The sequence below is a fragment of the Procambarus clarkii genome, chromosome 50 (assembly GCF_040958095.1).
Source record: "Procambarus clarkii isolate CNS0578487 chromosome 50, FALCON_Pclarkii_2.0, whole genome shotgun sequence".
Taxonomy (NCBI): domain Eukaryota; kingdom Metazoa; phylum Arthropoda; class Malacostraca; order Decapoda; family Cambaridae; genus Procambarus; species Procambarus clarkii.
In genome coordinates this window covers 1,983,093-2,008,035 of record NC_091199.1, presented here as the reverse complement: position 1 = coordinate 2,008,035, position 24,943 = coordinate 1,983,093, and the positions used below count along the sequence as shown (strand labels likewise).

At 37.3% G+C, this 24,943-nt stretch overlaps 2 long non-coding RNA genes across 2 annotated transcripts; both read left to right on the top strand.

Moving 5' to 3' along the window:
• The first annotated feature begins 4,566 nt into the window (after positions 1-4,566).
• On the top strand, positions 4,567-12,256 carry LOC123748071 (uncharacterized). The gene is made up of 3 exons (XR_011222475.1): positions 4,567-4,861; positions 5,121-5,214; positions 12,176-12,256. It is a non-coding gene; the product is annotated as an uncharacterized lncRNA (long non-coding RNA).
• A 5,667-nt stretch (positions 12,257-17,923) lies between these two features.
• LOC138351505 (uncharacterized) lies at positions 17,924-18,785 on the top strand. Its single transcript, XR_011222474.1, has 3 exons — positions 17,924-18,016; positions 18,253-18,368; positions 18,658-18,785. It is a non-coding gene; the product is annotated as an uncharacterized lncRNA (long non-coding RNA).
• The last annotated feature ends 6,158 nt before the right edge of the window (positions 18,786-24,943 follow it).

Below are 24,943 nucleotides of genomic sequence, written 5' to 3'. Positions count from 1 at the left end.
GGTTCGAGTCACTTCTGGGGTGTGAGTTTTCAGTTGCATATTGTCCTGGGGACCATTTAGGCTTGTTCGCATTTGTGTTCCTCACGTGTGCCCCAAAGAATGAGTTGATTTGGTAAAATGCTATGCCCAAGATTACTATCCGAGTGCCGGCGGTGGGGTGGTTCAAATAGCCTCGGCTATCACCTCATTATGTCCGGTCGTGATGGTCAAGTGGATTAAGGCGTCTTGTACATACCAGTTGCGTTGCTTCTGGGAGTATGGGTTCGAGTCACTTCTGGGGTGTGAGTTTTCAGTTGCATATTGTCCTGGGGACCATTCAGGCTTGTTCGCATTTGTGTTCCTCACGTGTGCCCCAAAGAATGAGGTGATTTGGTAAAATGCTATGCCCAAGATTACTATCCGAGTGCCGGCGGTGAGGTGGTTCAAATAGCCTCGGCTATCACCTCATTATGTCCGGTCGTGATGGTCAAGTGGATTAAGGCGTCTTGTACATACCAGTTGCGTTGCTTCTGGGAGTATGGGTTCGAGTCACTTCTGGGGTGTGAGTTTTAAGTTGCATATTGTCCTGGGGACCATTCAGGCTTGTTCGCATTTGTGTTCCTCACGTGTGCCCGAAAGAATGAGGTGATTTGGTAAAATGCTATGCCCAAGATTACTATCCGAGTGCCGGCGGTGGGGTGGTTCAAATAGCCTCGGCTATCAACTCATTATGTCCGGTCGTGATGGTCAAGTGGATTAAGGCGTCTTGTACATACCAGTTGCGTTGCTTCTGGGAGTATGGGTTCGAGTCACTACTGGGGTGTGAGTTTTCAGTTGCATATTGTCCTGGGGACCATTCAGGCTTGTTCGCATTTGTGTTCCTCACGTGTGCCCCAAAGAATGAGGTGATTTGGTAAAATGCTATGCCCAAGATTACTATCCGAGTGCCGGCGGTGGGGTGGTTCAAATAGCCTCGGCTATCACCTCATTATGTCCGGTCGTGATGGTCAAGTGGATTAAGGCGTCTTGTACATACCAGTTGTGTTGCTTCTGGGAGTATGGGTTCGAGTCACTTCTGGGGTGTGAGTTTTCAGTTGCATATTGTCCTGGGGACCATTCAGGCTTGTTCGCATTTGTGTTCCTCACGTGTGCCCCAAAGAATGAGGTGATTTGGTAAAATGCTATGCCCAAGATTACTATCCAAGTGCCGGCGGTGGGGTGGTTCAAATAGGCTTGGGTATCACCTCATTATGTCCGGTCGTGATGGTCAAGTGGATTAAGGCGTCTTGTACATACCAGTTGCGTTGCTTCAGGGAGTATGGGTTCGAGTCACTTCTGGGGTGTGAGTTTTCAGTTGCATATTGTCCTGGGGACCATTCAGGCTTGTTCGCATTTGTGTTCCTCACGTGTGCCCCAAAGAATGAGGTGATTTGGTAAAATGCTATGCCCAAGATTACTATCCGAGTGCCGGCGGTGGGGTGGTTCAAATAGCCTCGGCTATCACCTCATTATGTCCGGTCGTGATGGTCAAGTGGATTAAGGCGTCTTGTACATACCAGTTGCGTTGCTTCTGGGAGTATGGGTTCGAGTCACTTCTGGGGTGTGAGTTTTCAGTTGCATATTGTCCTGGGGACCATTCAGGCTTGTTCGCATTTGTGTTCCTCACGTGTGCCCCAAAGAATGAGGTGATTTGGTAAAATGCTATGCCCAAGATTACTATCCGAGTGCCGGCGGTGGGGTGGTTCAAATAGCCTCGGCTATCACCTCATTATGTCCGGTCGTGATGGTCAAGTGGATTAAGGCGTCTTGTACATACCAGTTGCGTTGCTTCTGGGAGTATGGGTTCGAGTCACTTCTGGGGTGTGAGTTTTCAGTTGCATATTGTCCTGGGGACCATTCAGGCTTGTTCGCATATATATATATATATATATATATATATATATATATATATATATATATATATATATATATATATATATATATATATATATATATATATATATACCTTAATTTATTGCCTGGCAATGGCAATTCTGTAATTGCAGAGTCTCCCGGTGCTGCTGCTTTTGAAGTGTTACCTGAAAACTTTGATGGTATGTCACATTTGTTATTATTTAAAAAAAAATGTCCATATATATGTACATATATATATATATATATATATATATATATATATATATATATATATATATATATATATATATATATATATATATATATATATATATATATATATAATATATGGCTATCCTCTCTGAAATTGCAGGGGAAAGGACTTGGGTCCTTGATGTATGTAGGGTGGATCATAGTAGGCTTAAGTTAAATGCCTTATAAAGACCCTTAGGCCATTTTCATAGTCATTCCTGATGCAAATGTCCTGTCAAGGGTGTATAGATAGATGAATAAATATGGTTGTAGATAAATGGATAAAGGGGTAATATTATAAACACATTTGTAAGAATATTATTATAAATTATAAATACTGTATATATATATATAATTATTTAAATTTATATATAAAAATATTTTTTTGGTCAAAATATTGACTTATAGTTTGAGTGAAATTTAAAATAGCTAAAGAAGATAGTCTAAAAATCAGTGTAAGATTATAATTAAAGTATAATAATTTCAGCCGCTGCCGAACTTGCTGCAGAAATAAAAAAAATCCAAGAATCGCAAGTGAAGATTTCTCAATGGCAGCAAAGAAGAATGAAGGCTGAAATTTCTTGGGAAGAAAGTCGGTCAGTTCTATTTGAGTGGGAGGTGTGTAGGCACGCTGTTCCAGTTGAAGGTACATACACAATACTTATAAGCATATTGTCTATTTACATCAGCATATCAGTTTACATTACAACTTATTATATATGCATTTTTTTAGTTATATTTTTTGAATAGAGAGTGGATACTTCGTTTTAAATATACCTGAAGCATTTTATCACTAATGAAAAATGTTTATGTATACTTATAGACCATATTTTTTTCCTAATTCTGCATTATCTGAAACTGTACAGAAGTATTTTTTGACAAAGATGTGATATTTTTGAACATATGTTTTCAAATATTTTCATTTGACAGACACAAAATGCTTCAAATGTATGATTGAAGCCAGCATCAAATGTGAAGATTGTCATCGCCTATTCTGCTACCACTGTGATATGAAAAAACATTTTTTAAACCCATTCCATGATAGGTTTTCCTGGGCCAGTGAATATTATGAAGCATTGCCACCAACTGTGACTGTTGACCTTAATGGGACATTTACTGACTGGCGTATGTAAACCAAAAAATTCTTTACATATGAAAAATTTTCTTTTTACCAAGCCTTTACAATATAAGTACAAAAATATTGAAAGAAAAAAAATAAATAAATTTTTTACTCAATAAGCAATTCAATTTTTATGGCATTTGACTTACTGAATATTATTTAAATATGCAATCTTTGCTAAGTTTATTATTATTTTCTTATTCAGAACCTGTTGTGCCAGTTCCTGTGCCAAAAATTTCCTGTAACTGTAAAGACTGTAACCTTAACATAAAGAGTTCTGACATCATGTGTACTTTCATAATGCTCTCAGGTATATTTTATTTAATATTAAGTTTGAACACATAAGTCTATGAGTATTTGCATCACTGAATATAGTAGCATCACTGAAGTTCTGGTGACGATACCCATACCCAAGCATGTGGACTTCAATCTTTGAGACACAAACATATCCATTCAGTGATGGAGATGAGTTTTACAAAAGATGCAAAATAAGCTGCTTTATTTTAGGAATATATACTAAAACTAAGCTTTCTAGGCAGGTATGACCTTTATCTGCCTATATTTGAGTGTCAAGAGTGTGGATAAGGCCTTCCTGCAGATGCTAAGATGTTGTACGATGGTGGATACTTCTGCTCATCAGCCAGGAAAAGTAACACATTCTTCAGCACCAAACTCCTGAACAACTGGCATTTCCTTCAAAGGAACAGTCCAGGTTTATCAATAAAATCCTTTTTAATAGCGCTCCAAGCGCTTGGCTCTCATAATGGAAGAGTAAGTATTTATTAATTTTATATCTGTAATGTAAGTACCTGTATACATTAAACTGTATATATAATAATACATAAAAATATTAACCCACTCCACACATTCTCTTGTGCCACTTACATGTACAAAACCTTGTTCCTAAATGCACATCCTGATCTGAAACTCTTCCTTGATAGATGTAAAGGATCCCATAATCACCACACCAGAAATCAATATCTCTCTGATATCCCCCGAGTCAAACTAAATCTGTGCAAACTCTCTATGCAAATAAAGTAATTGGTTATTGCTCCTAATTGGTAAACTCTTTATTGAATTAAAAGCTGTCCAGCTGTTCAAAACATTATTCAAAAGTAAAACTAAAAAGCATTAATTTCATCCTTATAGTTTCCTACGTAGTTCTTCAAACTTGCACTGTTACTTGTGCTACCCACTTCCCCAATATATATGGCTAACTCATGCAACTTGCATGGCTTAGCCACATCTGGGCCAAGTGCTGGGAACTAGGTTCCCAGCACTACGCTGGGAACAAGGTTCCCAGTATTAGGCTGGGAACCAGGTTCCCAGTACTAGGCTGGGAACGTAGTTGTTCAATCTTGCACTATAACTTGTGCTACCCACTCCCCCAATATATGGGGCTAATCCATGCAAATTCTATATTCAGTATATATTTCAGGATGGTTGCATCAACTTTGAAGCTGCTAAAAGAACATTCCAGGAGTGGAGATTTATGCAGTATGAACTTGCAAATGTCCAAAGCTACAATAAGACCATGTGCCCTGCTTGTCATACTAACCCATTTGCCATACATATTGATGGCAACAAAAAGTTATTCCGATATGAAAAAGTTGGAAGGTACAGTTCTTAAATAATTTTCCTTTTGTAAGATAAATTTTTATTTTTCAACAATTAATACATTTCTATTAGGGCAACTTATATATCACAATACATTATTCGTTATGTAAATATATCAATATCTGAAAAATTCTTACATGCAATACATAATAGCGTTATTCATGTATTACAACATTAAGTAATATATATTTACACAATCATCAAAATTGAAAACAAATCAATGTAAATTATGTAAATACTGTCATTTTGTTTCTTTCAGAGGATTGAGGGAATCATATTATTCAGAGAGTGTCTTTGCTGCTGACAATGATGTGACTAATCACCTTAACCATATAGAGAGCTTAAAAACAAAGGTAAATACTATGTGTACAGACTTTGTAAACTGAATATAGATTTTATATTTATATATACAAGACATTTTACATTCTTGTACAGCCACTAGCACGCATAGTGTTTCAAGCGAGTCGTTAATCCTATGTTCCCCAGAATATGACCCCACCAAATCCATTAACAACCAGGTACCCATTTTACTGTTGGGTAAATAGGGGAGGGGGGGCCATAGTTAAGGGTTGATGCCCAGTAAATCTTCCAGGGCCAGGATACAAACCCAGGACAAAGCGCTCGCGAAACGCCAGGCGAGTGTCTTAACCCACTACACCATTAGGAAAAGACAGTCATGATGTCTTACAGTTTACAGAGTTAATATATATATTATAACAAGTAGTTAGGTTTTTTTAACCCACAGGCAAGTCAATAAGTAAAACATAGAGTACTCAACGTTTGTCAAGAGCTACATGCACCATATAAATGGTGATTTTTGGGGGTCTGAAGCCATATTGAGTAAGATGCTATATTTCTGTTGGTCAATATCACTTTTATATAACCCATCAGGTTAGGTTCTTTTCATTATTTATTATATATTATATATATACTGTATTTATATAATATATATATATATATATATATATATATATATATATATATATATATATATATATATATATATATATTGAAGTTCCTGAAGGAATTGGGGGTCAAATTGATCAGTGCTACAAAAGACCAGAGAGCAAAAATTTCTTGTTCCAGCGCCTCAGTGTTGCGATTCAGAGGGGAAATGCCTGTTGCGTCTTGGGCACTAGTCCAACTTCAGAGGAATTCGAAGAAGTGTTTGACTTGCAACAATGATCGAACCCGTCTGTGACATTCATCAATGTTTCCCATTGTTGTGTTTTTCAAGAGATCCATAACCTTTAAGCACCTTTTTGCATTATTATTTTTGTATCAACCCATGTATATCTTGTAACCATCAAATGCATAATAAAGCACAAAAAAATAAAAAAGGAAGGGGGTGGTAGGAGAAAAGCACACAGAAACTGTATTGGAGGGGATCTAAACATTCCCTCTAATGTGTTATGCGTGGTTTCCTCCGAGGCTATGGGTCCCCCTTCTTCCAGCTAGAGGTGGTAGTCCCTTCCATTGTTATATATATATATATATATAAATATATATATATATATATATATATATATATATATATATATATATATATATATATATATATATATATATATATAAGTGTACATATATATATATATATATATAAGTGTATATATATATATATATATATAAGTGTACATGTATATATATATATATATATATATATATATATATATATGTTTCATTGAATATGACCGCATATTCTGTATTTATTATTTTCTGGTTTAGGGCTTCTATCCCTCTAACTATTTTCTTAGCATCAGGGCTTAATTGAAATAGGAGTTCTCCAAAACTCATTTTCGTACTTTTAAGGTGAAGAAAAGAAGTGATTTACTATAGAGTGTATTACACTTATTTGTATAATTTGCACGACGTTTCGAACCTCCATGGTTCATTCTCAAGTGAACAGATCTTACAATACTAGTTGATTTTATACCCGCATTAGGTCAGGTGATAATACAATGAAGGTGAAAAACATGGGGGGATACATAAGGGATAAATGTGAGGTGAAACATAGAGGCTGCAGAAGGCTTATTGGCCCATACGAGGCATCTCCTATCTAAACACAAAGATTAATCCAGTGTAATTGGCCTGTTATGTTGGACATTGTCTTCTGTGTTGGCATCGATATGTTCTTGTCTTGTCCTTACTCTCATGGTGGGTAGAGTAAATAGTTCCGTGATTTGGGTGTTCATGGTAGGTCGCTCTATTCTTATGTGAATTGCCTCAAGAATTTGTAATCTTCTTGAATCTTGGGTTTTGTCTATTATGCAAGTATTCTTGTTCAACATTTCTCTTGTTAGAGTAATGTCATGGGCTTGTCTCATGTGATTCCTAGGGGCACCAGATTGAAGATGGCATGTCAAACGCCTCGTCAGCTTGGTCGACGTCATACCTACGTACTTACATTGAAGGTTACATCCTTCGTGGGGGCAAGTGTACATGTATACAACGTTTGACTGCTGTAGAGGGTTCTCCGTCGGCTTCGGGCTGTTTTTGATAAGGAGTTCGGAAGTCTTCTTGGTTTTGTAGAATATTATCAGGTTTATGTTTTGGTTAGCAGTAGTGCTTTTTACTCCTTTACGGATTATTTCTTTCATTATTCTTTCCTCTTTTATATGTTCACTGTGCATGGTTGATTTGTAATATAATTTTATTGGGGGTGTTGTGGTTTCTGTTCTAGGTTCTGAATTGTACCAACGGTCCAAGTGTCTTCTTATAGCAGCGTTTATTTCCGCGTTGCTATATCCGTTGTTCACCAATACCTGAGTTACTCTTTCAAACTCTCTACTCACGTTGCTCCATTCAGAGCAGTGGGTAAGCGCTCGACGAATATAAGCATTGAGAACACTGGCTTTGTATCTTTGGGGGCACTCACTTCTACCGTTCAGGCATAATCCTATGTTGGTGGGCTTGGTATATACGTTGGTGCTTAAAGAGGTTCCTGTTTTTGTTATTAGTACATCCAAGAATGGCAGACTGTTATTTTCACTATTTTCATGTGTAAATCGGAGTACTGACTCTCTCTCTAGGTGTCTTTTTAGGTCAATTAGTTCATCTGAGTCTTTTACTATTACGAATATGTCATCTACATAACGGCAGTATACAGTTGATTTTTGTCTGCTACTGAAGACCCTATCTTCGATGGTTCCCATATAAAAATTAGCAAATAAAACTCCTAAGGGGGAGCCCATTGCTACTCCGTCTATTTGTAAATACATGTCTCCTTGTGAACTGATGAAAGGGGCTTCCTTTGTACATGCTTCGAGAAGACTTTTCAAGTGTGGCTCAGGTTTGTCTAATTTGGGGGTGCTCTCGTCTCTGTATACTCTGTCCAGTATCATTCCTATGGTTGTGTTGACTGGGACGTTGGTAAATAGGGATTCGACGTCCAGGGAAGCGATGATTCCATCGGGCTGGGTAGATTTGATCAATTCTAGGAAATCTGCTGATGATTGTAGACTAAACTTACTTGGAGTGTATGGAGTTAGGAGTTCATTGAGTTTCTTTGCCAGGTGATAAGTTGGGGTTGGTATTTGGCTGATTATAGGGCGTAGTGGGTTACCTGGTTTATGCGTCTTAACATTGCCGTAGGCATATCCTAAGCCATAGTCGCCTTGAAGTTTATTGAAATGCACACTACCTTTCTTTGCGTTGATTGCTGTAATTGTTTTGTTTACTTTCCGCTTAAGGTCTTCTACGGGGTTCCTCGTGATTCGTTGAAATTTGGAGTCGTCACTTAGGATGTCGCTAATTTTGTTCATGTATTCATGGGTAGGAATCAATACATATGCTGCTGTTTTGTCGGCTTTTCTTATTGTTACGTCTTTCAGATTTTTTAGTTGTTTCGCTGCTTCTTTGAGCCGTGGGGTTAAGATTGTAGATGAATATGTTCCTCGTTTTTTCCCTGCTTCTGCAAGTAGTTCAGCTTGAAGTGTGTCAGTGGTGATAACTTTTTTGTTGTCTTCTAGCTTATGGATATCGTCCAGAAGCATTTCGATTTCCAGGCGTTTTTGATGCATCTTTGGTTTAGATAAGAATTGACAATTTAGACCAAGATTTAAGAGGTCTCGTTGGTCCTGGGTAAGATCATAAGGAGTCAGGTTAAAGTAGCCATCTTTAGGACGAGGGATTTTTAGCTTTCCACCGTTTAGGGATGTTAACTTACGGAGTGTCTTTGTTTCTACAAGAATTTTATGTTGTTGTTTCAGGTTAAATAGTTCACTGTTGATAGTTTGCTTGAGTTGGATAGGGATGTCGTACTGGGTCCATTTGTTTAACAGATGCTCCGCCTGCTCTATAAAGGTTTGGAGGGCTTCCTTCTTCTTGTTTAGTTGATGCCGAATGAGCTCTTGCCTATACCTATAGGTAAACTCTGTATTGCGGACTGCTGGGTCATGTGGGTTTATATTGGTGTATACTGGCAGCAGGTTTTCTTTCAAACATGTTTCATTGAATATGACCGCATATTCTGTATTTATTATTTTCTGGTTTAGGGCTTCTATCCCTCTAACTATTTTCTTAGCATCAGGGCTTAATTGAAATAGGAGTTCTCCAAAACTCATTTTCGTACTTTTAAGGTGAAGAAAAGAAGTGATTTACTATAGAGTGTATTACACTTATTTGTATAATTTGCACGACGTTTCGAACCTCCATGGTTCATTCTCAAGTGAACAGATCTTACAATACAAGTTGATTTTATACCCGCATTAGGTCAGGTGATAATACAATGAAGGTGAAAAACATGGGGGGATACATAAGGGATAAATGTGAGGTGAAACATAGAGGCTGCAGAAGGCTTATTGGCCCATACTAGACATATCCTATCTAAACACAAAGATTAATCCAGTGTAATTGGCCTGTTATGTTGGACATTGTCTTCTGTGTTGGCATCGATATGTTCTTGTCTTGTCCTTACTCTCATGGTGGGTAGAGTAAATAGTTCCGTGATTTGGGTGTTCATGGTAGGTCGCTCTATTCTTATGTGAATTGCCTCAAGAATTTGTAATCTTCTTGAATCTTGGGTTTTGTCTATTATGCAAGTATTCTTGTTCAACATTTCTCTTGTTAGAGTAATGTCATGGGCTTGTCTCATGTGATTCCTAGGGGCACCAGATGGAAGATGGCATGTCAAACGCCTCGTCAGCTTGGTCGACGTCATACCTATGTACTTACATTGAAGGTTACATCCTTCGTGGGGGCAAGTGTACATGTATACAACGTTTGACTGCTGTAGAGGGTTCTCCGTCGGCTTCGGGCTGTTTTTGATAAGGAGTTCGGAAGTCTTCTTGGTTTTGTAGAATATTATCAGGTTTATGTTTTGGTTAGCAGTAGTGCTTTTTACTCCTTTACGGATTATTTCTTTCATTATTCTTTCCTCTTTTATATGTTCACTGTGCATGGTTGATTTGTAATATAATTTTATTGGGGGTGTTGTGGTTTCTGTTCTAGGTTCTGAATTGTACCAACGGTCCAAGTGTCTTCTTATAGCAGCGTTTATTTCCGCGTTGCTATATCCGTTGTTCACCAATACCTGAGTTACTCTTTCAAACTCTCTACTCACGTTGCTCCATTCAGAGCAGTGGGTAAGCGCTCGACGAATATAAGCATTGAGAACACTGGCTTTGTATCTTTGGGGGCACTCACTTCTACCGTTCAGGCATAATCCTATGTTGGTGGGCTTGGTATATACGTTGGTGCTTAAAGAGGTTCCTGTTTTTGTTATTAGTACATCCAAGAATGGCAGACTGTTATTTTCACTATTTTCATGTGTAAATCGGAGTACTGACTCTCTCTCTAGGTGTCTTTTTAGGTCAATTAGTTCATCTGAGTCTTTTACTATTACGAATATGTCATCTACATAACGGCAGTATACAGTTGGTTTTTGTCTGCTACTGAAGACCCTATCTTCGATGGTTCCCATATAAAAATTAGCAAATAAAACTCCTAAGGGGGAGCCCATTGCTACTCCGTCTATTTGTAAATACATGTCTCCTTGTGGACTGATGAAAGGGGCTTCCTTTGTACATGCTTCGAGAAGACTTTTCAAGTGTGGCTCAGGTATGTCTAATTTGGGGGTGCTCTCGTCTCTGTATACTCTGTCCAGTATCATTCCTATGGTTGTGTCGACTGGGACGTTGGTAAATAGGGATTCAACGTCCAGGGAAGCGATGATTCCATCGGGCTGGGTAGATTTGATCAATTCTAGGAAATCTGCTGATGATTGTAGACTAAACTTACTTGGAGTGTATGGAGTTAGGAGTTCATTGAGTTTCTTTGCCAGGTGATAAGTTGGGGTTGGTATTTGGCTGATTATAGGGCTTAGTGGGTTACCTGGTTTATGCGTCTTAACATTGCCGTAGGCATATCCTAAGCCATAGTCGCCTTGAAGTTTGTTGAAATGCACACTACCTTTCTTTGCGTTAATTGCTGTAATTGTTTTGTTTACTTTCCGCTTAAGGTCTTCCATGGGGTTCCTCGTGATTCGTTGAAATTTGGAGTCGTCACTTAGGATGTCGCTAATTTTGTTCATGTATTCATGGGTAGGAATCAATACATATGCTGCTGTTAACACCTATATATATATATATATATATATATATATATATATATATATATATATATATATATATATATATATATATATATATATATATATATATATATATATATATATATATATATATATATATATATATATATATATATATATATATATATATATATATATATATATAAATATATATATATATATATATATATATATATATATATATAAATATATAATATATATCATTTATATTGGATTTGCAGAACAGCCAAAATTGTGGTGTCTCGTTGTGGAAAGCGGCGCGAAACGAATCGTATACACACAAATCCCTGGACCAGACTGGCATAAGCCTTGCATCATGCCGGCATGATGTAATTCTCAAAATGTGCAATATGACTCGTGGTGAGGTTTTTGGCTATGCACACTATCTCCATATAAATGACTTCAAAAGTACCAAGTACATCTGCCAGGACATCATATGCCAGTACAGTACTGGCCATGGGCCCTGAAAATTCAAGAAAAAAATAAAAAATTCACCCTACTGGAGACAAAGCCGTTCCTAGGTGTTTTGCATGCAAAAGCACATGCATGGTATTGCCAGGTAAATAATTATCATTTGTCAAAGTAACGGGTATAAATGTAACGTTATTTTAGGGTTAAAAAGCTATTAATCAGAATAAAGTATTTAGTCAGAATTAAATTTTTGAGCAATCGACTAATATTCTTTCCTTGTAATTATTTTACAGTGTGTTACATCTTAATTATAGGTCTTGTATGGAGGACGCTGGCAGCACGGAAGTGGTTTGACCACAGGTGAAGAAACCGAGCAAATTTTCAGCTATATGTCGCGGTACAACAGTACCACCACAAACATGTTAAAAGCCGGTTAGTTTATAGTGCATTGTTACAATGAGGAAGGTATAATCTATTAAAACTTGTTAGTGATATTTATTATGTGTAATGAAGATGGCTTCAGTAACTAGCAACACCTGGTGTCACCCTACAACTTTGTGTATATGAATTGGATTTGATTAATATAGCAAGTAAATTATAGATAGTATAAAAGTGAATGTTGACCAGATCACACACTAGAAGGTGAAGGGATGACGACGTTTCAGTCCGTCCTTGTGGGAACCGACCTGTGAGATTTATATTTATTTAATTTATATGAATATATATATAGAATTTATATTTACGTTAATTTATATACTTCGATAGCAATTTGTATAATGATAAGTGGACTGTATTTCTGCAATAATCTCATAATCTCACAAATCGATCCTCTACACATTAGGGGGGGTTTATTAGTTTATATATATGCAGCCAATCAAACTACAGTATTAACTACATACATTGAAAAGGTTCCTTATCTTATAGTACAGCAGGTTAGTCCACCAGGTATAACTAGGGTGTAGACACCAAATTATCCTCTTTGAGGTAGCTTCCATATCACCCAGTAACTGGTGCACAAATCTTGCATCCTCGTCTTGACCTGTCAAAAGTGCGCTAGCTGTGAAGCCAGAAACCTATATATGACAAGTATTTCAGAGAAAACTGTACATGGAACATGAAGACCTGGCTTAATTACCTTTAGTTTGAGGCTTCCACGTGATCTAACCGGGCCACCCTATATCCTGACATTAATGGCCATAAATGAATGATAAACGGGTTTCGGAAAGAACACTTAACTTGAATTGTAGACATCGTGTTGGAGATGGTACCTTTGGTTTCCATAACACTACGTCCAAGTAAAATTAACAGGAGCCGAATTTGCTCCCGTGTGAGCCTCTGGTCTCATTATAAACAATGGCTGTTTAACACTCCATACTATTGACGTTACTGGCCGACATTGTCCAGATATGATAGGAGCTAAATTTGCTCCACACGTCTCGGAGGTGACACAACAATGGCTGTTTAACACTCCATACTATTGACGTTACTGGCCGACATTGTCCAGATATGATAGGAGCTAAATTTGCTCCACACGTCTCGGAGGTGACACAACAATGGCTGCCCTCCTTCCCCACTCTGACGCCTGGCTTACATTGTCCAGATTTCAGAACGTGATAGAAGGGTCACATTTACTCTACTTTAATATTGATAATTAAGTTAATTTATATAAGATGTTTTTATGATGGTAAAGTCCAAAGACTAATGTATTTAAGAACAATTCCCAGCAGAATAGCTGGTGAATTATAATAGTATGTGGTGATGATATCCCGTTTTCTATAGACGGTAATTCCACTACAAGTTACGTTTTCTATGGGTAACTTGTTTATACAATACAGCTATTATCTGTATGATTATTAAATGGTGTCGGATTTTCCGACATAATTCCCCAGGGGCTGCTCACGGGTCGAAGTCCTAATTAGAACAGACGAACACCGATACTCCTCCTTCGAATTATTAGATTAATTTGATGTTAGTAGTTAGTAATCACACGTTTGTGAGTCTGTTCGTACAGGACGGATGTCCCGTACTAGAGTTGCAGGGGTTAGAAGTCTAATGCGATTTCATTTCCCTGTTAACTCTTGAAAGGCTAATATTCAAGCCTTATTACATATTATTTAACCCAGAAGACTGGATGTGATCAAGTACTACAGTCAAGTATGATTCAGGGACTGCAGTGAGATCAGTGACATTAGATATAACTTGAAGTTTCTTCAGGTAACTGGTCACTGATATATAAACACTGAGGCCCATGGAATACATCTTGATTAAATAATAAATGTATCAAATCAGTCATCAGATTTATTGGGGTTTAATTTAGTTAATTGTTTCAGAAGATTGAATAGCTCATCATTAAAGTAAAGTATGGTTCTGAGACTGCAGTGGGTTCAGTGACATTGGTCGCAGTGACTTGTAGCTGTTTTAGGCTACTGTTCACTGATTTGCCACTGAGGCCTCATGAACTCATCTCCAGCTTTAAATGATGATACTAACATCAACCTCTGTTACTATAGTCAGCTGTAATCTCCTTAGTATAATGCTACTGGAGAAATATAATCAGCTGACAAATTTAGGTTTCTACTGGTATTGTTTATCTGCAGGCATAGGTCTCCTCAGGCTTGATACTGGGCCTGAGAGTAATTTACCTCCTGCAGAGTTTAACATGGTTATGCCCTGATATTTAGTAGGGCTACCAATGAATTGATGGTAGTAGTCTGTCCCCACAAGGACAGCCATTTGGCATTTGATTTGCTCAAATTTACCTGCAGCTGCTTGATAATAGCTTTCCAGGTCAGCATAATCAACTTGAGATTGTTGTGACAAATCTTCACATTTCTTGATCTGTCTTGTTAAGTGGCCTTTAAGACCTGCAAGGGTTCTTTTCATTCTCCCTGCATTATCCATACTGGCTAGTTGGTGAAGCCTTGTGGGACTTGTACTTGGGCTGCTCATAATACTGAACAAGCACTGATGGTAGCCATGGGTAAATTATGCACTCGCTAGGCTGTAATCCTACCTCTACTAGAGGTTAGCACTTAAAATTAATACACATTATATATATACAATCATACACACTAATGATTTGAGTGATAAACCAGTGTCACTGGAAGTACCTTTAGGTTAGCTCTTCTATATCACCCTAGGATGGAATTGACACTAATTAATCACTCAAAGGTGTAATGATCATAAGTAAATTATTATATACACAACTCAACTCGAGTTGATAAAAATTACACCCAAAATAGGGTCTGGACCATTCATTAATGGTGTTAAGTTGTTTAATATAGTACAACTGACTATGGTAATAATGGGACTAGGATGAACGATAATAGTTCAACTAGTCATATCCTACCCTGTTGTGGGTTGGCAATTAGTAAATATTATATTGAGAACACTAGTGCAGTATATATTAAATGATTCTCTATTTTGGAGAAATAATATACACAATTATTGATAATAGCCTCTTAATTAGCCTCTATGAAACTTCTAATATTATCAAGAAGTATTAAGTATTATTAGTGACCTCGCGAAATAAAGTCCACAAAATTCGTAGATAATCTCTCGCGAAATGTAACACCACGAAATCCGTGAACAATCACGCGAAGACACAGTCACTAATTTGGCTGGCTTCTATATTAGCGCTGTCATTTCACAGAATAACACTCCACCAAATCTGTGGGTGTGCATGAAACCGCTGACGAAGCTGAACTGAACTGAGGGAGGCTCCTGAGCTCCCTCGAGGCTACGCTGCCGTCTTGACTGGCTTTGTTTAAATAACACTGCACTAGTATATTTAATGAATCCACTGGTTAACTGGTTCATCCGGTACTAAGATGACCAAATGTGGGTTCAAAGGACCAAATAATCCGTCATCCGGTTCGAAGGACCAAATAATGTGGGAACCGACCTGTGAGATTTATATTTATTTAATTTATATGAATATATATATAGAATTTATATTTACGTTAATTTATATACTTCGATAGCAATTTGTATAATGATAAGTGGACTGTATTTCTGCAATAATCTCATAATCTCACAAATCGATCCTCTACACATTAGGGGGGGTTTATTAGTTTATATATATGCAGCCAATCAAACTACAGTATTAACTACATACATTGAAAAGGTTCCTTATCTTATAGTACAGCAGGTTAGTCCACCAGGTATAACTAGGGTGTAGACACCAAATTATCCTCTTTGAGGTAGCTTCCATATCACCCAGTAACTGGTGCACAAATCTTGCATCCTCGTCTTGACCTGTCAAAAGTGCGCTAGCTGTGAAGCCAGAAACCTATATATGACAAGTATTTCAGAGAAAACTGTACATGGAACATGAAGACCTGGCTTAATTACCTTTAGTTTGAGGCTTCCACGTGATCTAACCGGGACACCCTATATCCTGACATTAATGGCCATAAATGAATGATAAACGGGTTTCGGAAAGAACACTTAACTTGAATTGTAGACATCGTGTTGGAGATGGTACCTTTGGTTTCCATAACACTACGTCCAAGTAAAATTAACAGGAGCCGAATTTGCTCCCGTGTGAGCCTCTGGTCTCATTATAAACAATGGCTGTTTAACACTCCATACTATTGACGTTACTGGCCGACATTGTCCAGATATGATAGGAGCTAAATTTGCTCCACACGTCTCGGAGGTGACACAACAATGGCTGCCCTCCTTCCCCACTCTGACGCCTGGCTTACATTGTCCAGATTTCAGAACGTGATAGAAGGGTCACATTTACTCTACTTTAATATTGATAATTAAGTTAATTTATATAAGATGTTTTTATGATGGTAAAGTCCAAAGACTAATGTATTTAAGAACAATTCCCAGCAGAATAGCTGGTGAATTATAATAGTATGTGGTGATGATATCCCGTTTTCTATAGACGGTAATTCCACTACAAGTTACGTTTTCTATGGGTAACTTGTTTATACAATACAGCTATTATCTGTATGATTATTAAATGGTGTCGGATTTTCCGACAGTCCTGGACCATTCTCAAGTCAATTGTGATGAGGAAGTAGAGACAGGCAATAAATAGGCTAGAGAGAGCTGAGGAGCAAAGTAAGGTGTATTTTAGGGGATAGTAATAATAATAAGAGCTGCAGATGGCCTATTGGCCCATACGAGGCAGCTGCTATTATAACCACTGAATGAGAAGGAGATAGGAATAAGAACTAACTAACACACCAACAAACTAACACACTTCGTAGCAATCTAGTTCACAGTGCTCCTCAAAAAAAACAAAAAAAAAAAATGCTCCTCCTGCTGCTGGTGTCTACTCTATTTCCTGTTCATCTTGTACAATACTTTGGCGAAACTGGCTGTACACTGAATGGCAGATTTAAAGCACACAAGAGAAGTGTCAAGTCTGCAGACACTAACAATGCTCCCTTCTGCCATGTGAGGGATTCTAATGATCCCATAGATTGGTCTTCCTCCAAAATAATCTTTCCTGCCTCTACTCTCCACAGACGCCGTCTTGTTGAATCGGCTCTAATACACAATGTACCTAACATGAACTTGAGTCCTGGCTTTGTTGCTGTGGACTCTTCCCTTTCACAGTATATACTCAAATGCTGTAATCTTTCTAACAAACGTGACCTAACATAAGCCTACCCCTTCCATTTATCTATATTTTCTTTCTCTTTCCTTTTCTTTCTCTCTTCTCCCTTTTTTCTGTTCATTGTCTTCTCTTACGCTCCCTTGCTATCGTCTTATTCCTATCTCCTTCTCATTTGGTGGTTATAATAGGAGCTGCCTCGCAATAGGCCCTCTGCAGCCCCTATTATTATTACTATCCCCTAAAATACACCTTACTTTGCTCCTCAGCTCTCTCTAGCCTATTTATTGCCTGTCTCTACTTCCTCATTACAATTGACTTGATAATGGTCCAGGATGGACCGAAACGTCGTCGTCCCTACACCTTCTAGTGAGTGGTCTGGTCTACATACTTTAGCCACGTTATTGTGACTCATCGCCTGCATAAAAGTAAATTATTTTCATTTTACGTATTCATTGAAGGGAGTTATTTTTTGTCCCTTTTTTCAGTGCGTGAAGAAGAACTTAGTGAATCTTCATTTTTTTGGAACCAACGTAAACATGACTCTTTAGCTCGTGTTCTAGCTTCAAGATTTTGTAAGGCAAGTAATTTGCTTTATTCATTGAATATATGCAACAATGATCATGAATCACTAATATAAGTGCACAGGAAAAAAAAACATTCAAAAATAAAAATAAAAATAACATTTACTGCCATTAAACAGCCTTCATCAGCAGTTAGGCTCGTAAGGATTGTTTTTTTTTTTGTAATATCAAATATTAAATAAAAATTGAACATTTATTATACTAACAGGGCAGTTTTTCATCCTGTTGATAGGCAAAAGAAGCTGCAGAGTTAATAAGAAAGGAGTTAGCTGACTTATCTCTTGATGAAAAACAACTTCTCATCTGGATTGCAGAGTTAACCAACTTAGCCCAGAGTTTAAATAAAAGGTTTGCTTGTAAAATATATAGTAAGAAACACTGTTTTGAAATACTCTTATATATTTTAACATGGTTTTTGTACTGTAAAATCAATGCAATACCATAAATCATAAAATTGCCAAAACATTTCTTTATTATTTTAATTGTTTAGTTCTTGTACAGTAATTGTCAGCCATCATAAAATGCCATTGTGACCATTGCCTAAAAATTTAAGTTAATTTTTTTTTAATTAATCAGGGTCTTTACATGTTTGAATTTATTAAACATTATAGTAAACAGTATCCTCTATTCTCAACAGATCCGTTTCTCAAAATGATGTTCAAAAGGGGATAGAGTTAGTATGTGACTCAATTAGAACCAAGAAATCCCACATATCCAGTGTAGCAGGTATGTTAAAGCTTATGTATAAGTTAGGGACTGATAAAACAAACAGAAATCTTTTAGTGTTTGTAAAATACTTCAAGAAAACAATGACTTTTTTTTTATCTCAACACATCTAATGTCATTTATTTCTCAGGTAGATTTGTATGGATACCATCTCACTTAGGTGTTGTCCTATGTAATTATAGGTAATTGTCAACATTAAGTTGAGATATCAATATCTATGGCAGGTGCCTGCAGGTAATGTATCTGCCAATGGAAATCATTCCATTTGTAAACTATGTGAACAAAAGCTAGGACATACTGTCTATCACTATATATGTGATTGCCCTGTTATCAATGACTTCAGAACAAATGGTATGATGTACTTTGAGTTTTGTTATTACTTCATACACTCAGGAATATTGGAAGATATTCTTGTGCTGTACCCCGATTTTGTTAGTGGAGGCTAATAGATCAGCCTTACATTTCATATTCTCTCCAGATTCCATGTATGACTGGCTGTCCTGTGAGGTTTTTGATCTACACTGTGGTCTTTCATACATAATAGGATAGCAGCACATTGCTGTGTATACCTAAGCTTGTTAAAAAAAAAGTGCTTGGCAAATATTTATGTAGTGTGTTCTGCTACTTTTGTGTAGGTAATCACTACTAAGTATATACAAAACAAATTTATCAACTATAATCTTATTTACTAGTAACAAAGTGTTTCTTTCAGTTTCAAGCAAAATAAGATCACGATACCGTGCAAAGATTGAAGCAGACAAGAAAAAGTTGAGGGAACTGAAAGCAGTCTACAATGAAGACAATACAGAAAAACTTAGTGTGGACATTGCTAAAGAGGGCAACTTTCCATGGTATAATGACACTCCTCAACCAACTGATAAGGGTAAGTATATTTGGTTATATTTCTGTGCATATTGGCCTTGTCAATGAGGATAAATATTGTTAGCTACTAACATGTTAACTCAAACTTACTCATTTTGGTAATGGACAAATGAAAGTCCATGCCTAATTTATATTTTTAAGATAATAATATTAACAAGATACCTTAAAAATGATTACATATGATTGCATTGTTGTTGCATAATACATGCATCCTACAATGACAGATTTGTTCATTTTCCTTATTAAATAATTAACTTTATATTTTATTTTTGAATATTTTAAGTTACTCTTCAAGAAAAGAGAAATGCTGCAGAAAAGCTGCATATGTACAACAGGACTATGGAAGAACAAAATGTCATTCAACTGGAAATGAAAAGTTACTTGGATTTCTACAGAAAAAAGCTTGGGATAACACAAAGACTAGATGATGTACAAAACAAAAGTGCTCCACCCTCTTGGATAATTGAAGTTAGTATCAGGTATCAATATTAACTTAATTACTCCACTAAAATAAATGTTATTGCATTATAGCTACTTGGTAATTATTTTAACAGGTAGCTTAATCATTGTTGTTTGTGTCTAAGCTAAGTAAAATTAGTAAAAGCATTTTGTAGACACAAATTGTAATATATTTTCATTATCACTTTTACTGGTTAAAGTTTAAATGAAACACTTGTTAGGAAAACAAACATTTAATTTAAAAAATACCTGAAATAATAATGTGTGTTTGTTTTACAGGAACAGGGTAAATACTCAATAAAGAAGTCATCATTCCAGCATGTAACCAGTGGACTTACGGCCCTCTTGCAAATATGAAAAAATTGTATCAAATTAAACTATTTGAGGCAACTAACCTGTTTTCTGAAGACAGGGAAGTAGAATACAACAAATTTCAAACAGACAGTCAAGATTCCGAGGATTCCGAGACCGACAGTGACAACAGTGTAGTCAGTATTGAGTCAGACTGACAACGAAGAAATGGAAGAAACACTCTTCCCTTTGATTTGAGTAGCTTTAAGTAGCAAAGCAAAGAGAAAATAACAAGTATTCTCTACCCCTGGGTTGGCAAATGTTCTTTGTCCAAATCATCGTCATGTTAATTTTGCATCCCTATGTTGCTCAAGAAAGATTTGTTTTCAAAATAGTTTTTATTTTTATTAATTACCCTCAAAGTTTTGTTTAGTTTAGAAATGCTTATTAAATAAATTGTAGTTGTAGTTATGTGCAATTTCTTTGCTTTCCTTCAAAAAACACACACACACAAAAAAAGGTAAACATGAAAAATGAGTGCCCAAATGAGATACAGAAAACTTTTTTAGTATCAGTAGTTGACAAATGGAATGCATCAGGAAGTGATTTTGTGGAGGCAGACTCCGTACAAAGTTTCAAGTGTAGATATGACGGCCCAGTAGGTTCAGGAAACTACTTAATTTGAGATGATGCTTCCTAGCAATACGTAAGTAATGAAGAAATATGATATATTTAATCACTATAATGTTGGTACTGAATGTAGAACATGGAAATACACATTTTTACTCTGAAATAATCATATTTTATAACGAAATTATACGAAACTTAACTCGCAGTTCAACACAGGAAGTCTACATTCTAAGCCTGGTAGCTCTCGAAATTATTGACAACACCCAAGTAGACAGCTTAATTATTTCTGACTCCCTTTCTTCACTACGAGCAATAAACAGTTTGCAATCATGTAATAACGTGCTTGTCTTGGAAGCTAGACATAGATATATAAGAATACTTAGCAAGAGGGTAAATATAAAAATGTTGTGGATTCCTTCTCACATTGGCATGCAGGAACATGACAATAAATAAGCCTCTGTATCTCTTTCCACTTCGGCTCACAAAATGGGTATAGGGTGCATAATAAATGCGCTAAAGAGAGAATGTTGTGGCTTTGGGTAATTAGATGATTCCAATTTTGCTATAAAATTATGTTAGTTTAGAGTAAAAATAAGTTTTTTTTTCATGATGTTCTACATTCAGCACCAACAATATAGTGAGTAAATATATCGTAGTGTTTCATTACTTACGTATACTGTACTAAGAAGCTTTGGGTAATTAGACGGACTGCCACACACCTACCTACCTACCTGATTTACATGAGGTTTTGTCATATATACCAATAACATAGATGAAAATATTACAAACCACATCATCAAATTATAATGTAAATTATAATTAAATGCAAGATCTTGTATATGGGCCATAACAATCCACGTCACAAGTACTAAATTAACAGTACTACTTTACATAAAGAATATAAAATGTTTATTTTTTTTTTTTTTTTTTTTTGAGATATATACAAGAGTTGTTACATTCTTGTACAGCCACTAGTACGCGTAGCGTTTCGGGCAGGTCCCTGGAATACGATCCCCTGCCGCGAAGAATCGTTTTTTCATCCAAGTACACATTTTACTGTTGCGGTAAACAGAGGCTACAGTTAAGGAATTGCGCCCAGTAAATCCTCCCCGGCCAGGATACGAACCCATGACATAGCGCTCGCGGAACGCCAGGCGAGTGTCTTACCACTACAACACGGAGACTGAGGATAAATTCAGGTAAATATTCAGGTAAATATTCAGGTAAAGATATTCAGGTAAAAGTTCTAATAGCAGATTTGTATGGCATAATTAGGGGACATGCATGATTTTGGGTAGTAGAACCCCAAGCACATGTACAATAAAATTAAGATAATGGCAAATGGCAAATTTTGAGTGTCTGAACTCGGGGAGCGAGAGCGTGGCGGCTCGATGCGGTCGTAGTCTGCTGTCTGCTCTGTGTCGAAGCTGTAGCGTCTTGGGTCGATTAGAACTGTACACGCCGAGTGCTACATTGTTGAATGGGGAAATTGTACTGTTCTCCATTCCTCATATCGCTTGCTTATATGGCGATTACACCTCAGCTCCCTCCAACAAGCTGAGAAGAGTATTACCTGTAATTGGGGAAAGGATTGTAGCTTCTGTAATTAGTGCTAATTAGTTATGCTATTAAGATAATGAGATAATGGAGGGAGTATAAGGATTACTCGCTACAGCATTTTAATACCAAGCAGAGTTATGCCATGTGCGGGTAGGCGATTCCACAGGTTTACAACCCAATGGGTGAAAGCATCTTTGGTTTTCTGTCCTACATTGTGGTTTCTTGAGCTTGAACCCGTTGCTCCTCGTTCGTGTTACGTCTGACCTTTTGAAAAATCTGTCCGGATTGACATCCTCCAAATTTAGTATTTTATGGGTTTCTATGAGATCCGCCCTGTCATGCCTGGTCTGCAGTGTTGTTACCCTAGTGGCCCTCATCCATTCCTGATACGAGAGATGAAGCTCTGGTATGATTTTTTTTAATTACCTCTTCCACTTGTTGAGCAATATTATTGTCCCCTAACTCCCCTTGCCACTTCGGGGGGGTATAGGGTGTTGATGTAGCTTCAGGGCACCAATCCCCCCAGCCACAGGGCATGGCGAGAAGGCGAAATGATGCATTCTGACTCAAACGCCCTTTCCTTCATCTATCTGTTGTGAGGTAGTGCTGTCAATTTGGTAGTTCTGAAGTGGATTGTTGTGGCCCACATGTAAGGGCTAGCATTTATCGACATTAAAAAGCATTTGTCAGTCATCTGACCATTTTTGAAGTTCATTTAGATCACTTAGTAAGGTCTCATTATCACCTTCAACTATTCCATGGTCCAGGGATTTTCTGAAAAGGAGTTTCACTGACAAACATAGTGAATTTGCCAGTTCAGTTCCTTTACGACTTGGGACTGAAATACATTCACACTTTGGGCTTTTGAGTCTTTTAGTTTGTCAATGCTCTACCTGATTGTGTAGCGTGTAACTGGTATTTCCCTTAATTCATTCTCTTTACCTCCGACAAACATTTGTGTGGGTGATGGGATGTCATTCAAGCTTTCTAGTGTGAACAGTGATGTAAAGTATTCGATCAGTGTGTTTGCTGCCCTTTTATCGTGCAACTTAAAATTAACATTGTTCAGCCCGTCCTCCAAACAAAGATCCAAAAGTGATTCCATGCACCCGCCAAACCCCCTGTTTATGAATGAAAAGCGGTTTACACACGACTCAACTGCTGACGTTCGAACATATCCGGAACAAGTGCTTCACTGACGAAGTTTGTTCAAATCACAACACTATCAATGCTTCACCCACGTACTACAAATACAAATAAACGCCAACAGAACCTAAACACCTGACCTAACCTATCCTATGCCTATATATACACAAAATGCCAATATATTATAATATTAATTTATACATGAGAAAATTCCCGTTTTGAATGAACAGCATGTTAAAATTTATGAATGCGTCTGTGGGGTCGACCGCTGAATGTAATGGACTAGAGTCGAGGATGGGCTGCTTTTGTTAGTCTCATCTTTTATGGGTCCTACTCTGCTGTAATGGGTTTTTGTTTGGGTTTTACTTCGTATATATTTGGCCGAAACGCTAAGCGTATTAGTGGCTTTAGGTATTGAATTTTAAATTTAAAATATTTGCCCCAAGGAGAGAGTTTATTGGGAGTACTTAGCTGTGTCATTAGGCAGATAATTAACTATACAATTTGCTGTGCTCCGTCCTTTAACAAATCCATTGACCCACATCCCCTAACCTGCGTATTTTGTGCAATAGTCGGTTTCGGATGATCCTTTCGAACATGTTGCAAGTGCATGCCATGAGACTGATAGGTCTGTAATTGCCAGGGACATTGGGTTTCGGTATGGGAACAATTATTGCATGTTTCCATTGTGTGGGCAACACTCCACTTAGGAATGACTTGTTAAACAGGTGGAGTATTGGGTTCCCAGACACTTCACCAGTGCATTGAGTATGTCGTAGGTGACGCCATCCTCACCAGGTGCTGTAATTTTATCCTTTTCATAGCCCCCTTTACTTCCTGGGCTGTGATTGGTTCCTCATACTCGTCATCACTAGATTGTGCTCTTGTTATCCTAATCCTTCTGTCATTTTGTCGGAGGAGCTGTTCCCTGCTTACTTATGCAGGGAGGGAGGAGGATGATGCTGCATCACTCAACTTGTGTATTAGTTCTTCAGCCTTACCCTGGGGGTCTTTGTGAGCCGCAGGCCGGGCTCTGTCCCCTTAGCTATCTGAATTTTTGCCCACACTTGTCTTGCAAATGTTTCTATTCCAATAGAGCTAGTGAACGCTAGCCCTTGTCTTTCCCTTTGTAACTCATCTGCAATGTATGTACCTTTACCTGAATTGAAAATCTAATCTAAATCTAAATCTAATCTATATGCTTAGAGATATGCAAATGCGAGAGTAAT